This window comes from Protobothrops mucrosquamatus, unplaced genomic scaffold (genome assembly GCF_001527695.2).
Source record: "Protobothrops mucrosquamatus isolate PMUCROS unplaced genomic scaffold, P.Mucros_1.0 scaffold514, whole genome shotgun sequence".
Classification (NCBI taxonomy): Eukaryota; Metazoa; Chordata; class Lepidosauria; order Squamata; family Viperidae; genus Protobothrops; species Protobothrops mucrosquamatus.
The window spans coordinates 353,247-370,003 of NW_015386827.1; positions in this window are offsets into that span (position 1 = coordinate 353,247).

Sequence of the window (16,757 nt, forward strand, 5' to 3'; positions counted from 1 at the left end):
GCAGGTGTGTTAAGAAAAGAGTAATTTGCCTCTTATGGCTCATCTACATACGTTAGTGGGCTGCAGAATTTTGAATTAGCCGCAATTTCTGAACAATCTTTAAAGATAACCACACCTAGTATATTGCAGTAATCCACATGGGAAATTTTTGTAACCTGAATTTCCTGAACCAAAACCTTGATTTGATGGAAATGACTGCATGCAACTTATCAGACTGATAAAAGGCACTAATCAAATACACAACTGCTATCTAGGAACCTTGCAACAATATAGGTTTTAACAAGTGCTCCAGTCTACAAAATGTGTTCTTTATGGGAAATATAACCATATCAAAGACACACCAGCTTCAGGCAATTTTGTCTTGTCTACATTAATCTTTATTAACTCACTTATATCTTCATTCAGGTATTTCCTCAAGAAAAATGTCTGTTTTTGATTTGATTGAAATGAAATCAGAAATGTTATCACAAAACTGATATCAGAATTTTCAAGAAACAGAAATAAATTCCCAGCAATTAAATACTAAAAAAACCCAAAAATAATATAAATAACAAAATGATACAACAATGAATAAAAATTTAAGTCAATAGAATTGTTTGAAGTTTTTTTTAACAATGATTTTATCAAGTATTGTAAATCTGTAGTTGAAGTTACTGAACTACAACTCCCAAAATTCCCTACCAATGGCCAGGTTGATTCAACAACATATGATGGATTAAAGTTCTCATTCAAGATTCAGATTTGAGGATATTATTGTACAAGTAAATATCACTAATTATTATAGAATTGTTTTGAGAATGTAGAAGTTTTTTTTAAAAAAATAATGATTCTATCAGGTATTCTGAATCTGTAGTTGATGTTACTGAACTACAGCTTCCAACATTCCCCAACAATGGCCAAGTTGATTCAACAAGATATGATGGGTTAAAGTTCTTAACTCTAAATGTGCATCCTCATTCATGTTCTCCTATATATATGTTCATTTTGATAATAGCTTGTTATATGCATTTATAGCTTATTTTTAAATAGTTTATCCAATTGAATTTTTTAAAAAGAATCTATGAAATTAAAAGTTAATAATATATATAGTTTTTTCTTAAGTTTCATAATTTTAAAGTGCACTTCATATTTTGAAATTAATTATCATGTAGCAAAATTCTTAGAGAATGATGCAGATATCTACATATATCTAGTATATAAAAGGAGTGTAAGAGGAAGAAAAAAAAGGGATTCCAATCAGTGAGAAAGTTTAAGTAAAAAGTAAAGTAAAATGCAACTTTTGTTTTAACAAAAAGCCTTCATGTATTCCACTATTATTTCAGGGGAAAATTGACTGTCCAGAGGATAAAATGAATAGAATTTGTCCTATTTTGCTTTTATATCCTTAATACGTTGTCATACTTAAGATTGCTGTATGAACTCTGTAACGCTAAAAATATGTTTTAGGACTCAGAAAGTACTTAATTTCTTTTTAAAGAAAAACAACAGCTGATCCCCTCCCAGGCAAAGCTTTTGGCAACTTTCTAAACACACATGATTTTCTTTGGTACATCCTGATTCTCTGGCCAGAAAAATAATTATAGAACTTATTTGCTGCAGGAAAGGAGAAGAAACTGTTTCTCACGCTATATCTGTATGCTTTCTGGGATACGTGATAAGAGATTAACAGGTTACAGAGAAATTTTATTATTTAGAGTAATGAAAAGACTGCATTAACAGACTAATTCCTTTGCTACTCATAATATGGTCAGAACTTTAAAAGGCTGCCAGAGTATAAAACAAGTGTTTCAGGTATGCCAAGAGAATTCTTAATAGAATGACCCAGTTCAATTCAAATTTCACTGAAAACAATAGAGGGTCTAGAGCCTTACACATCTCAGCCTGTAATATAAAAATTATATTCTGTAACTTCAGGGAAAAAAGTTAAGAAAAAAAATGGGCAATATACAACACAAAAAGAAGTTGAATAGTAAGATTTAAATCTGAACTTTTATTAGCCTCAAAACTTAAGGCAGTGTTGAACTGAACCAATGTAAAATTGTTAAGACATACCAAGTATTTTTCAAACAATATCTTTTAAAAAGGCAATGCTATATTATGCTGTATTATGAATTAACAATGGGGAAGATATTATAGTTTAATATAAAATGACACCTATACTCCTTTGACATTATTTTGTCCAATTATTCTTAAGTAGTAAGGACAACATATATAGTGTGTAAGTATTACATGAAAACAATCAAAGTACCAACAGTACAACCTTATGGAAAACTAAGCTTTGGTTTGAAGAAACCACGTATAGGTAAATAAGAATAAGATTACAGTCACTGAGTCCTAGAAAGAAATGCTATATTACTTATAAATATTACTTATGTAATATTAAGAACAGCAAAATGAACCCAAACTACAAAGCTTCCTGTGATAAGCCTCACTAGTAATTCACCACTACGTTTTAGTTCTATAGGAGCTACTATATTTCAGGAAGATATTTCATTATAAATCTTTAAAACTTTAAAGCTTATTATGCTAAAGGAGAATCTATTATCTTTTTAGTAGTTATCTTGCTACAGGCCTTTAAACTACACTGATGTGTACCAATGACACACATGTAACATAATCTAGTTTTCCACTTGGCAAAAATCCAGCCATATATATTTTGAAAGTTTATCACAGACTTCCATGTTCATTACTAAACAAAACAAAACAAAGTCAGTTAAGCGTGAACATATAAAATTTCTTTCTATTGTTAAAGCTCTCAATGTAATTTTCCTCTCATTTCTGTATTGATTGACAAATCAACAAAAGTAACACTTTATTGCAGGGTAGGAAAATATTTATCTTTCCAAAGGACAAACTTAAGTTTTTCAAGGAAATATTATCAGATAAAGTGAACAGTAAACATATACATTGAATAGCTGTCACTGTCAAATTGTTAGGAATTCAGAAAATCAGAAGACAGAGTTTCTTCCTATGACAAAATGTCACAAATATACATTACATGCTGAATAGTGTAGAATAGTCACACTCACAGCCTTGACATATATAGGTAGATAAATCAATGAATAATGTAATTATGGTACACATAAAAACACATAATATGTACATCATGTATTGTGCTTACTTCAAAATCATTTTTTCTAAACAGGAAAAATTAATATATCAATATGAATTTCATATCGACATATTAACCAAGCCAAATCTTTTCATTTAATTTCACAATTTCCCCAGTCATATTTATATGGCAGAGAATAAGTCAAGAGGGAAGAAAGGAAATATTTGAAAATGGCTTAAAATTATTACAAGGGGTCATAATTTCTGAAGAATAGTCTGCTTTTGCAGGATATGAAGTATGATACTATAATGTCAACACTGGACTTACTTTTTGTTAAAATAAATAAACAGCATTAAGATGCTTCACTTATATCTTCTCAACAATTCTTACTTCACAGCTTATACATTACTACTTGTTTGAGAACTAAGACTGTGGAAGCTGAATAAGGATACCTAGTAAATATAGCTAAAGGAAATTTGAAATTTGAAATATATATATATATCCCTGCAAGTGTTCTAATTTGTTTTTTTGGGGAAAATCAGAAAAAGAAGTTAGAAAAAAATTACGACCTCAGAATTTTAAACTAGTAGTGTTAATGGAAACAGTTAATAAAAGCCAGTATATAAATGATTAATGAGACACAGATGATACATATCCAATTTGGCTCACAAAATTAAAATATATCTCTTGACTCAAAATGGAACATGGGATCTTTAATTTTGGGTAAAAATTAACTCTAGATAAATAAACATTTGTTTTGTCAAATATGTATACATTGTATATAGTATACATATGCAGTAAAGAGTTGGACTTGAAGGAGCTTCATGCACAAATCTTACAATTTTAGAAGACAGCATGGAAAAATAGTATTTGTTAAAGAAGAAGAGATACATTCTTTGATTTGTTATACAGTTCTCTGATTATCATACAGGCTTCTCACATATCCCAATTCTGTACAATTTTATATAAAAGACTGTTGGTCGTATAACTTTGTTTCAAGCAAATATACATAGGAAACAGACAGAAGCATAAAATGTTTTCAGTGACAGCATTCCAAATGGCAACTTTATTAATATTTAGAATTCCTGGAATTATATGTTAAATTATATGAAATAATAAGGCAAGTCTAACATAAAAACGGATGTAGTAAATCAAATTTATAATCTCTAAATATACCCTATTATAGGAAAAAGAAACCACTTAACAACTTTTCTGGGAAGTTCAGCAAGAAATAAAGATTAGAAACATTTTACTTTCCTAAAGTATTTCAAACTTTCCAAGACCTGTGATTAGAAACATTCACATGCCTTTTTCTTCTACCTGCAGGAATAAATAATTTCAAAATGCATACATTTTTCATGCTACTTTAAGTAATATTGTAGGTTTTTTTCTTTATTTTCTCACAGGACTTTACTTCTGGCTGAACTTCCACTATAATTCACTTGGATACATACAGATCACAAACCTTTAGAAGTTAATTTTCAAAGTAAGGTGATATAAATTTTATACAGGCATAAATGACTATGCAAATATAAATTCTAGCATTATATATCAAATTAGGAAAGATGAGTCCTAGACACTGTTGCAAAGGAAGAATATCAGAAAGAATCTATAACCATATATGAATATGTGTACCTAAGACAATGTAAGTAAAGAACAGCACACACCTATATGAATTAAATTTGGGCAGTTAACTTAAACCAAACTAGGGAATGAAATTGTTTTGCCTTTATGTGAAGCACATAAAAAAGTAAAGCAAAGTAAAGATTACACATAGGCAGAAACACAGAAGGGAGCAGGAAAGAGAGCAGAGAATTAAAGGAAAACAGGCCCATTCTGCTAACAGGAGCCCAGCTAAAGAGTCATATGATATCTAAAAGTGCAGGACATGTCGCCAGGAGCTGGAAAGGATTGCTTGAAGGAAGAAAGAGCCAGTGTGTTCCTGCTCAAAGAGCTTTTCTTTCCGTTTTCTTTTTTTTCTCTCCTTCATCTGTTTCCCTCTCTTTTCTTCTCTACTTGAATGCCCTAGTCTTAGGTTAGATTCAAAAAGAATCTCAGGAAAAACCTATCCTCTTTCTCTCTTTTCTGCATGCAGGTATCTGATGGAAGATTACTCTTAGTGAGGAAGGGTTTAAATAGATTTTGGCACTGACTATTCCTCCCCTCTGTTGCTACTTCTGAAATTCCAGATAGAAAACAGACATATATTCTACAGAACAAAATAAAGCAAACAAAAGAATATAAAAAAGGCAGAATATATATATAAGCTTCCTGTTAATAAAGAAGTTCAAGGATATTACTTATTTTGTTATATTTTAGTGTAAAACAATAAATATGAAAATATTGCAATTTGATATTTAATTTTATTTTCATGAAGATAATTGCAAATAACGCACAGTTAAAAGTTACTCATTTTCTACTATTTTTAGAAAGCCAAATAAAATATTAGCTTCCAGTATTTCTGAATCATCTTTTCTTTTCACAAAATATTTCAGGTTCATTCATGGAGAGTCCTAAGAGTAGGGATTGTTCCTAAGGTAACTTATATTTACATGGTGTAGCTAGTTTCACTTTTATTGTTGCAATAAAGTTACTGCTGTATTGTAGTAGTAAAATGTACGATAACTTATCTTTCAACCTCATATTTCCTCCAAAATAATATCTATTAAGTGAGATTCTAAAATGTGCAGAAAATGTAACTTATCGCCTCTTTAAAGAGAAAGGTAATAGTACTAATATTATCAGCCTTTATATCCTAAAACAATTGTTATATTTACTTCGGATTTTTCATCTCTTTAAAATTATATTTAACACAACGATAGAGATCACATACTCCTATCTGATGTATTAAACTGCTATTTTTCTTATTAGAAATGGGTATTAGTAGGAATGACTTTCATTAAAAGCAACACCTTTTGAGCTTATAAATATTCCAAAGCTTGCATGGTTAAAATATATTTAATAGCATGAAAAACTATTGGTCTTAGTATACTTTTATGTAGCATATTTTTTATTAAAATCATTTGATTCATTATACTACTAACCAAAGTAATGCTGTTTACGTAGACATCCAAATATATATTTTAATAGACATAAAATATGTGTGCCCAAAACACGTAATATAAATATAACTAGGTGCAAAGGTGACAAGTAGATAACAAAACAAATCACAATTCTGAAAAGCCTTGCAAACCTTTTTATTTAGAAGCAGACAAGCCATACACACTTTCCTTCCATACAGTACTAAGTTTTGAAGGCCAGGTAGCCAAAAAGTAGAAGAATTTCCCATGCACATCCTAATTTTGCTTAATTGAATCTTTCCTATTCCCCTTACCTCTATTGCCCAGGTAAAATGCCTTGAGAAGTAGAAAAAAGAGAACAGGGAGGAAGAAAGAGAAAAGACAGAGAACAGCCTAACTTTTATGTAAGGAACCCCCATCAGGTAAAAGTTAGCAAAGCAACAGCTACATTTTAAAAAAAAAATGTTATTTTGAAAAGGGCTAGTAGAAAAAAAATGAAACTATTTCCTCCTTTTTTTTGCACTACGAGGGGGGGAAAAAAATCCTTTTTCTTTTTCTTCTTTTGGTGCTGCTACGGATTCTTTTCTGTTCGAAAGAAGAGGGAGGACCTTAAAAATAGAGGGGGGAACATCTTAAGCGTCAAGCTCGCAGTCCCCTCTTTTCCTTTGTAAAGAACTCTTTGTTCTCTACTGAAAATGCTGGAGGAAGGAGAGAGAGAGGGGAAAAAAAATCGCCGGGCAGCGACTCCCTGAAACAAGTGCAAAACACTTAGAGGCTTTTGGGCTGGCTATGAGCCAAGAACCCTCCCGCTGTCTGGTTAGGAAAAGAGGAAAAAGAGAGGGGAGAGAGAGGCAGTGCGCGCGAGAGAGCGGGAAGCGCGGGGGGGGGGGGAGAGAGAGAGAAAGAGAAACATTGGCGCTTCCTTTAATAGACATAGGAAGCGGGATTTTTTTTTTTTTTTTGAAAACTGGCGGTCAAGCGTTAAGTAACTCCCCGCCTAAATCCACCTGCTCAGAATGAACTTGGGTAACCCCCTTGGGGGTGCCTGAAGAGAACCACCTACTCCAGACTCTTCTCCCCTCCGCCGCTGCTGCTGCCCTGCTCCCATTCTTCTTGCTCCCGTCACACCAATGCCCACGGCTCTTCTTCCCCCACCCCTCGCAGCAATAACAAACACACAAAAAAATGCACGCTCGCTCCATCTCCTCAAAAGAAGAAGAAAAGATAAAGAAAAGGCGCTTTCCTCTCGGTTGCGACGCAATGATAAGGGGTAGCGAACATCTCATACCTGGTGTGAATGCTAATCAGCCAGGAGTTCTTCTTTTTCCCCAAGACAGGGAACTGTATCCTTCCAAATTTATTAGAACCTCCTCCACTGCCTCTTTCAAAAACCTTCTTTGTCACCCTCTTCCCAAGTCCTGATAGACTTTTTTTTAAATAAAAAAAAATGGCTTCGGAGCTCCTTCTATTCTTGATATTGATTCTCTCTCTCTCTCTCTGTCTCCCCCCACCCCTCCTCCTTTCTCCTGTCTCTGTCTCTTCTGAGTGGTCTATTGATAAGTCCCCAGAGGCACTGGGTCAGCCTGCCCGTAGGAAACCAGACACAATGCACAAATCTCCGAGTGCCATTCTGCCATCAGCAAGCAGACCACGTTTAGGAGAGAAGAGGAAAAACACACACACACACACACAAAACAGTAGAGCAAAAGACTCTCTGTGTGAGTGTGTGTGTGTGTATGTTTGTGTGTGTGTGTGTGTGTAAGAGGGGGAGAGAGAGAGAGAGAGAGAGAGAGAGAGAGAGAGAGAGAAAGACTGATTGGAACAGGAGGGAGTGAGAGAGCGATACTGCCAGTCAGGTTAATCATCCCTACTTTAATTAGCTGTTCGGCTTAGACATAAAACAATTGAATTTGAATGATCTGTCAGTGGGCTCGGCTGAACCAAAAGGGAAACGAGAATATTACAAAAAAAGCTGTTGGTGGATTCTGATAAGCTAGACTGGAAATCCTCAAAGGGTAACTATTAAAACTTGCACAAAACAAAAAGTATAAATACAAATAAAATTATAGCATAAGCTAATTCCTTAACAGCTGTAGATGTCCATCATTCTCTCTGCCATCCCCTTTACCTATGTTAGATGCAGATTAAATGCAAACATATATAAATTCCAAAGATACTCAGATCTGTAAGTTGGCCAAAAGAGAGAGAGAGAGAGAGAGAGCTAATGCAGCCAATATTTTAAAAATAAAATCTACAAAAACTTTTTTGAATTTTTCTCTAAAAAAAAATCAACACTGTCAAATGTATACACCTAAATTATGGTGGGCTACAGTCACAATAAAAGAGCAAGGCCTCCTTTACCAGAAGGAATCAAGTGTATTTCTGGAGGCTAAAACAATAAAGACTGGAAACAGTGCCTGTTTCACTTCTTCCTGAAACATAGCAGCCCTGTTCAGTAAGACCAAATGCCCTCCTTGTATAGCATCTACTGGCCATCTAGTTCTTGCAGCTTGTGGTTGTTATGGCTGATATGTATACTGGGTACAAAATCAGAATGACAGTAGATTATCACTATTGCCGCCAACTGGAGTTTCCTTCTTGATACAAGTATGCGACTTCAGAAAAGTGACTTTGTTTCTCACAATGGAAAGAAAGATAAAATGCTTTTTCCTCATATATGATACCAATCTTGATACCCCATTCCACAGACACATAACATAACAAATGCTACTCGACCCTCTGCCTCCCCCAAAAAGTATTTATTGGTAGAAAAGAACCAGTTGCTTAGAATTTGATTTTTTCTCTTCAGAGAAAATAAAGACAATAAAATTAGACAATAAAAGGAATTTTGCGTTATCTTGTCCTACTTTTGGTTTTCATTTCCTTAACTGTTAGGAAATAGTGGCACTATATATTTTGGAATCATTGTTCATATGGTGAAAGGCCAATCCTCTTGTAGCCTCTTTGTTTACAAAAAATCACAAATACACCGACAGGGATTTAAAACAATTGCAATAAAACCAGTGGAGTTCATTTATAATTGCCCCATATCTTTGTGAGTTGCTTGCAATTTTTTTAAAATAAAGGGATAAGGATTATGTTTTCCACACCCTACATTTGGTGGTCCCAACCTGGATCAGTTCACCATTGTTTTTCACCCAATTGACAATTGCTCTGGGAACAAAGAGCTGAATAGCAGCACATTCTGGCCCATTCTACTGGCCAGGAGACAGAGAACTATCAATTGCTATTCAAGCAAGAAAACTTAACAAGGAAAAATCACCATAGTCCATCCAAATGAAAATGCACTTTATAATTTACCATTCTGGTCAATCCCTTACTGTGTACACCTTTTTAGTTACTAAGTTTATAGATATTATAAGCTAGCTTCTCAATATCTATTCACTTAAGCAAAGCAAACCATAAAATTAAAAAAGAGCAAAGTAATAAGTAGATAAGAGTTCATGAGTTCCATAGACTGAAAGGCAATGCTATGTAATATGAATGAGCAATTTGTTATAATGCAGAATATCTTTCAGAAAGTGGGAAATTCTTACTTAAAAAAAGAAAAAACAGGTGCAGAATAATTTATTCATTCAGACCTTGGATGCAATCTGAGGTACAAATGGATTACTCTTGTTGATAAGACATCATACTGAAGTGCTGTACAATAAGCAGGTGAGATATTTATGACACCTCTGAAACCCTGCCGTAAATTGTACCTGAAACAGGGAAACATGTAACATGCTATTGCAAAGCATGCTATTTGTATGTTCTATGATAGGTAGACAAGATTCAATTTAACATATTAATACCAACATAATAATGATAAACATAAATGATAGAAAAAATATTTTGTACATACAATTTATTATTAAGCTTCTGATTCCTATCATCTATTCAAATAAATTAGTCTCAAAAATGCAATACATTAATATTCTGAATAATGTTATGAAAATGATCTTAATTCTATAAATTTCAGATTCAGTAAATATCAGCCATAAATAAATGTATTGATTTATAAACAATAATTCAATGAAAATCAATTTACAAAATATCATTGTACATGATAATGCAAATTATTATGATCAGTTAAGAATCAATAAATATTTATCATATGGTCTCCTAGAAATAACCTGAATGCTATTCAGAGATTACAACAAAACCAGAACATGAAACCATGGTGCCCAAGGTAAAAACAGTCACAAAAAGAAAACACAACAAACAACACCTAATGCTCACCTAACCTCCTGGCCCAAGTTTCCAGAACTTTGTGAATGGCTAACAGGCTCAGGGCCATTCAAATTTCCCAGGATATGCTGTTTAATAATGCATAGGGAATAATTAATTACACTCTTTTAAGAATCCACAAACCAGCATTAAAGTTTAGTTAAAATGGTCAATCATCCTTATTTGCCCTACTAAAATGCTGAGACCCATGTAGCCTCAATGGGCAGAAAGATATACAGTACACTGCTTCCCCTACTCTCAGCTTATTATATGGACCCTATTTTACTCTTGTAATTTCTAAAATAGATGAAGACACAGAACATAAATTCCTTACAGAACTGAAACCATAGTGAGGCATGTATAGGAAAAGGTACTCTTCCATATGGTATCCAGATGTTTAGGACTTTAATCACTGAAATCAACATTCTGAGATACAGTTACTGAGCTGAGTTACTCAAAAAACATTTTGAACTGAACTGGGAAGTAAAAGCAATCAGCACAATTTAACTGGATTCGTATTAAACACTGAACCACAGTACTCTATTCTAAAGCTGCAGCTTTTATAACATCTCCAAAAGTTGTATAGAATATAATGGACTTATCCAAGCGGACATTACTAAAGAAGTAAAGGACGTGTCTATGTACAGCTAGTATAAAAAATCCTAAACTACTACAAAACTTAGGGACTCTATCACGCAGTAAAACTTTAATCTCCAGGGAGACAGTGCTGCACTGGTTTTGAATTGGTCCAACATAACCATTTACATTTCCTGTATTGATTAAGCTTAATCAAGGTTCTCAGTGTAAGAAATCAACTACTATTCTTGAATTTGAGGAAACAGAGAATTATTATTGTGTATTCTGCAATGTCAATATGTCCTAAAAGTTGCATAAAAATATGTAAACATACTTGAGAGGAGTCGATACTCCAACAAGTAACAAGAATGACAATTTCTCCATGTTGCTCTTGAGGCTGATCCAATTACTAGAAGCGGAGCCTCCAGCTCCAATTGTCTCTTAGTATCCCAAGGCATTCAAGATGATTTGATGACATTGAGGGTTCTTAGCGAACAAACAGGTCCTATTCTCCTGTCTAACTCTAGATACAAATCACTAACCAGGCCAACTAAAGCAATTTCAGCACAGACCTCTGACTGAAATAGGTCTACAAACTTATAACATGTTTTGAATCCATGGTTTAAGTACATATAAATTGAATAGATGAAAGTAGAAAACTGTTTTCTCAGGAGAAAATTTCACTGAATTTAATCAGCTATCCACTGCATCTCTAATTTTAGCTCTAACTGGTCATCTCATTTTAGGCACAGAAAAAAAGGAAGAAAGAAGATTTCATTCTATCAACAGAGGTGGTCTTTGCTCCTCAAAATTTCAATTATGGAGGCCAGGACTTCCATGTTCCTATAGAGTACATGTTTATCACACTTTGGAAATATATATTAATTACATGATGGCTGCTAAAATAGAATTTATAGCTCTTTCTATTTAAACAATAATATTTTGATTGTATCCAACAAAAATAGAAGCTTCAATTCTTATGGAATGCACCAATATTGTCTGTATATTTATTACAAAAAATTTGTTAACAAACTTTTGATAATTAGAATAACCAAAATTAAACACTTATTGTCTTACATGGCAATACCCAGAAGTAATTTCATTAATAAAGAACTGCTGTGAAAAGCTATTCTGCGAACCAAAAGTTTCAGTACTTTAAGTGAAAGCAGAAATTGCATTCTAGTGATTTAACTGAACTTTTTCTAACCATCAATATTTTAAGCAGCTAAATATGCTAGTTCATGAATCAATAAATACCAGCCTATGTAACAATTTGTGTTGTAGCACAGAATAATCTAAATTACGAACAATTCTTTTTATTAAGTTTTATTTTTATTTTTAATTTATATTTTTCATTGTGCTAGGTCACTTTGAATAGTGCCTAGACAGAAAAGACTGTAACTGCATTTAATAAATAAAAAAATATTTATTCACTTAAATTTAATCCATTTTTTAACTCATTGGGTACTATGGTCAATAACAGTATTTTTATTTTTAACAAGTAATTATATCAGAAAAAGCATATGCTGCTTAAGGTGTTGGGTTTGAATGTGACAAATATACATGTCTTATCAACTCCCTTTCTTCCATTTATGAATCTCATCATATATAAAGTCATCTGTTTATAGCTACCACCACATGTTGTAGTAATGATTTTTTTTAGATTAATTATGGTCAGTGTGAAGCATTCTTCTTTGTCTATTATAAATTATATAGGTATTTCTTCTAGCACTATCTTCTTCAAAATAGAACAATGAGAACATGTAGTTTCAGATGTGTATATACCATAGATTACTATAAAGCAGGGGTGTCAAACTGCCGGCCCGCAGGCCAGTTGCATCATACAGAGGCCGCTCCCACCCCAGTTCCAGCAATGCAAAAAAAGTTGTGATATGTCACGTGACAAGTTTAACATCCGTGCTATAAAGAAATTTCAACACTGACATTTTTATTTTAATGCTTATATAACTTGCCTTTCCCACAGCAGTCGCATAAAGAGTTGACAACTGAATTTGGGTCCACTAGCACCCGAAAAACTTTTTCTGGTTAGTTATACAACTTTGTCCCTATTGTTTATACGTTTTCACCTGGGTTGCTTTTCCCTTTCAGACATGCCTGTACGCACTATATGGCATGGACTACTTCTATCTTGTCCTTCCTGGGTGTCAAGATTTTCTGTTTTGGCATTGACAGCTGCCAGCCAGCAAAACACCTGCCAGAATGCAGTGAGATACAAACTCAGTACTTTTTACCAACATATTAAGACAACAATTATAAACATAGTCACAAGCTTTGCACAAGTCAAGGCCAGGAATCCAATAAAAAAGCAACAAATCCACTGTTCAGAGTCAGATACATTAGATGGATGGAGGTATAGGAATATAGAGTGTATATATACACATACATATAAATCATATACATCACACACACACACACACGTAAGTATATACATATACATACACATACATACATATCCATACATATCCATTCATCCATATATATATATATATATATATATATATATATATATACACACACACACACACAAAAGATGCAATGAGGTGGAATCCAGAGTTCGCAGGACAACATCTCAGAGCTAAGGCTTAAATGACCTTAACTAATAAAAGGAGCAGCACAGTGGCTCAGTGGATAAGACGCTAGGCTTGTAGGCTGGAAAGCCAGCAACCCAGGTTCGAGACCCAAGAGCCATGTGATGGGGTGAGTTCCTGTCCTTGCTCCAGCTCCTGCCAACCCAGCAGTTCGAAAGCATGCAAATGTGAATGGATAAATAGATATCACTTCAGTGGGAAGGTAACAGCGCTCCGTAACATCATGCTGGCCACATGATCACGGAAATGTCTTCAGATAGTGCTGGCTCAATGGCTTTGAAAGGGAGATGAGCACTGCTCCTACTATTTAGTCAGCAACAACTAGTGAAGTAAAATTTGTAGGCACTCCTTTAACTTCTAAAAACTAATAAAAAAATAAAATAAGACTATGGGAAAATAAAGTAAAATGTGTATTGAACCAAACCTTTAGACTCTACTTCTCCATAACTTCATCACATCTCTGCCATGCCCCCCAGCATACATTCCTTTGTTTCAGTCTTTCAAAAAAGTGTGCTTTCAATTACATGCACTGATGTATTTCCTAACATCAAAGAAGAGCATCTCTTCTATGACTAGATATAGATTTTTTAGTCTTGCTTTCTAAACTGATGTTTTAATATTATTTGGAACTTGTGAACTCTATAGATTGATCATAGGTTCAAAGTTGGACATTTTTTTACCTTGTGCTTTGGTCACGTGTTGCTATGCTAAATATATCTTAATCTTCCAGGAAAATTGTAACCTATAGCCTTTTAATTTGTGGGATAAACAGCAATGGCATTCAGTTGGAAAATACAACTTCTATATACAAACAAATTCAAACAACATAAATAATTATATTCATGGTGCTTGTTATTTCTACTCTGATTAGATGTAGTATCTATCGGGTAAAGAGTGAGATTTAGGTGTATATAATGGTGAAATTATAAATTTTAGTCCTTGGAAAACTAATTAAAGTGTGCAAGAGTTACTGATTCCCATTTTCTGATTATGCTATTTGTAGATACAGGAACAAACCCAACTGTTTGTTCTCTCTTTAATGCTCTAATTTCACATTCATCAACCATCGATTTATGTCCAAATGATATATTGTGAGGACTTACCAAATCAGGTATCATTTTTTTATTAATTAGTGTGCAATATATTAGAATTCTAAATTAAGAAACAAATAAATAAATTAGTCTAAACTATCATTACTATTTTCCATTATAACTTCAATAGTTGAACATTGATTCACTTTATTATACCAAAATTACAAATTAATAGATGATTGTCCAAATTTACATAACAAAGTAAATTGTAGTTAGGTTAAATGGCATCCAAATTCCTTATTTTGGCTATGCTGCCAAAGGCAAAGCCCAGATCTAAGCACTTGCACTGGCTCTCTTTTTTACACTAAACCATGGACTAGTAGTTTTGTACACTGTGTATGTATATTGTTGTAATATACATTAGAACAATTTCTGGAAAAATAAAGAGAAGAAAAGGTACTACACTGTCTTTGTTTAAGAATATCGTATTGTAATAAAAACAGGTGAGAGAATTGCATGAAAATATAGGAAAGATAAAAAAAGTAAACTTCAGATATAACATATAATCAGTTCTGGAATTAAATGTAATCTTCCTTTCAGATATTTATGTAGCTGATGAAAAGGATATCTTTGGCCACTACAAACCAAACATACGGTTTGGTAGCTACATTTATAATAATAACCCCAACCCCACTTTTCAATTCTGTAAAGAAATGGCTAGTTTTATATAGTACCTTAAAAAGTACATTACCACTGATATTCCCTTTCTGATTTGACTTTCAAGAGCCAAATGATTTAACAGGAGTAACACTTCATTTTTCAAACAAACTCTGCAAATTTCCAGAAAGCAAATATTTCTACAGCATGTAGCTCTAATGCTATGTCCATATATTTCATCTTAAAGTCTTTCCAACATTTAACCTAGATGTCTTAAGTTTATCCTGAAAAGCAGCATAATTTAACCAAAGACCTATGAGTTGTTGAAAGTGGAATTTCTAATCAGCCTGAAGGAGACTACTGTCAGTGTAATCAACATTTATTTTAGCTGATAAAATAAATGTCATTATTTTGTTTCAGATAAAGTTGCTATTCTGAATAAGCAAAACAGCTTTCTTTGGGACTTGCACTGTATTTCTGGAGCAAGACTAATGAAGCAGTATTATTCCCTTAAATTAAAATTAATCTAGTTACAAGTTCTTTTGACTCCATTTTCAAGTTAATATTTAAAAGAGTCAGTTAGCACAGAGCATTCCTTTTTCTTTTTACAGAAAAACAACATTTATATAACTTTTCTATGTTTTCCAAAGAGAAAGAAAATGTGTGATTGTAATCATTGGTCATAGTAAGGCATAATGTGGCATTGTGTTTGCAAATTACAGTTTTCTGTACAATTAGTCCTCAACTTACAACTGTAATTGAGCCTGGAGGTCGTAAGTCATGCTGGTCATTAAGTGGGTCATCACATGACCATTCCTGATTTTTTGCTGTGGTCATTAAAATGACACAATGATCATAAAGTGATCACATTAACATTTTCAATTTCAATTATTAACATTTTTAATTTCAATTATTAAAACTCACAAAGCAATAATTTGTTTCCTGAATTGTGCTATGAAGGAACAGCTCTATTTTTTCTGGTACTCCCTACCTGCTATTAATTAAAAATAATAATAAAACTGACAGACTTCCTAATGATGTGTTTTGTTATGTCTGGCTTGATCTGTGAAACTGTGTAAGTTAAAAACCATATGACTGTGAATCAAACAGCCTGAGGAATCAAAAGTGGAAGGAGGTATCACCTTACTGACAGCTTCAGCTGTAAGACTTGTGCATATTTGTTGCTTATATCTTAACAATACTTGAAATCATTTGGACTCTGTGTGGCAAGAATGTAAGAGCAAATCAAGAACAGGAAGTACTCTATGTGGGGAAAAAATGCATTAGTCCTTTTCTGCACTCAGAGTACTGAAAGTTCCCTGCTGCTCCTGACAATCCCTTATACCTGATCTGCATATGCTTCTAAGCCTGTCCTCCACAGTCTGAATGTACCAGCCAACAGAGGTGGAGCAGAAGAAGGCATTATGTAGAAACATGGAGCCAACTATTCTCCTCTGAAGTTGCTTCTAAGGAGGCAGTCTGCTTTGCTTGCCTACGAGACTGAATTCCCAAAGTCCAGTATAGGGCATAGCCTTATGGTTGTCATCAGTCCAGCCAACGCCTGCCTTCCACTGCCATCTCA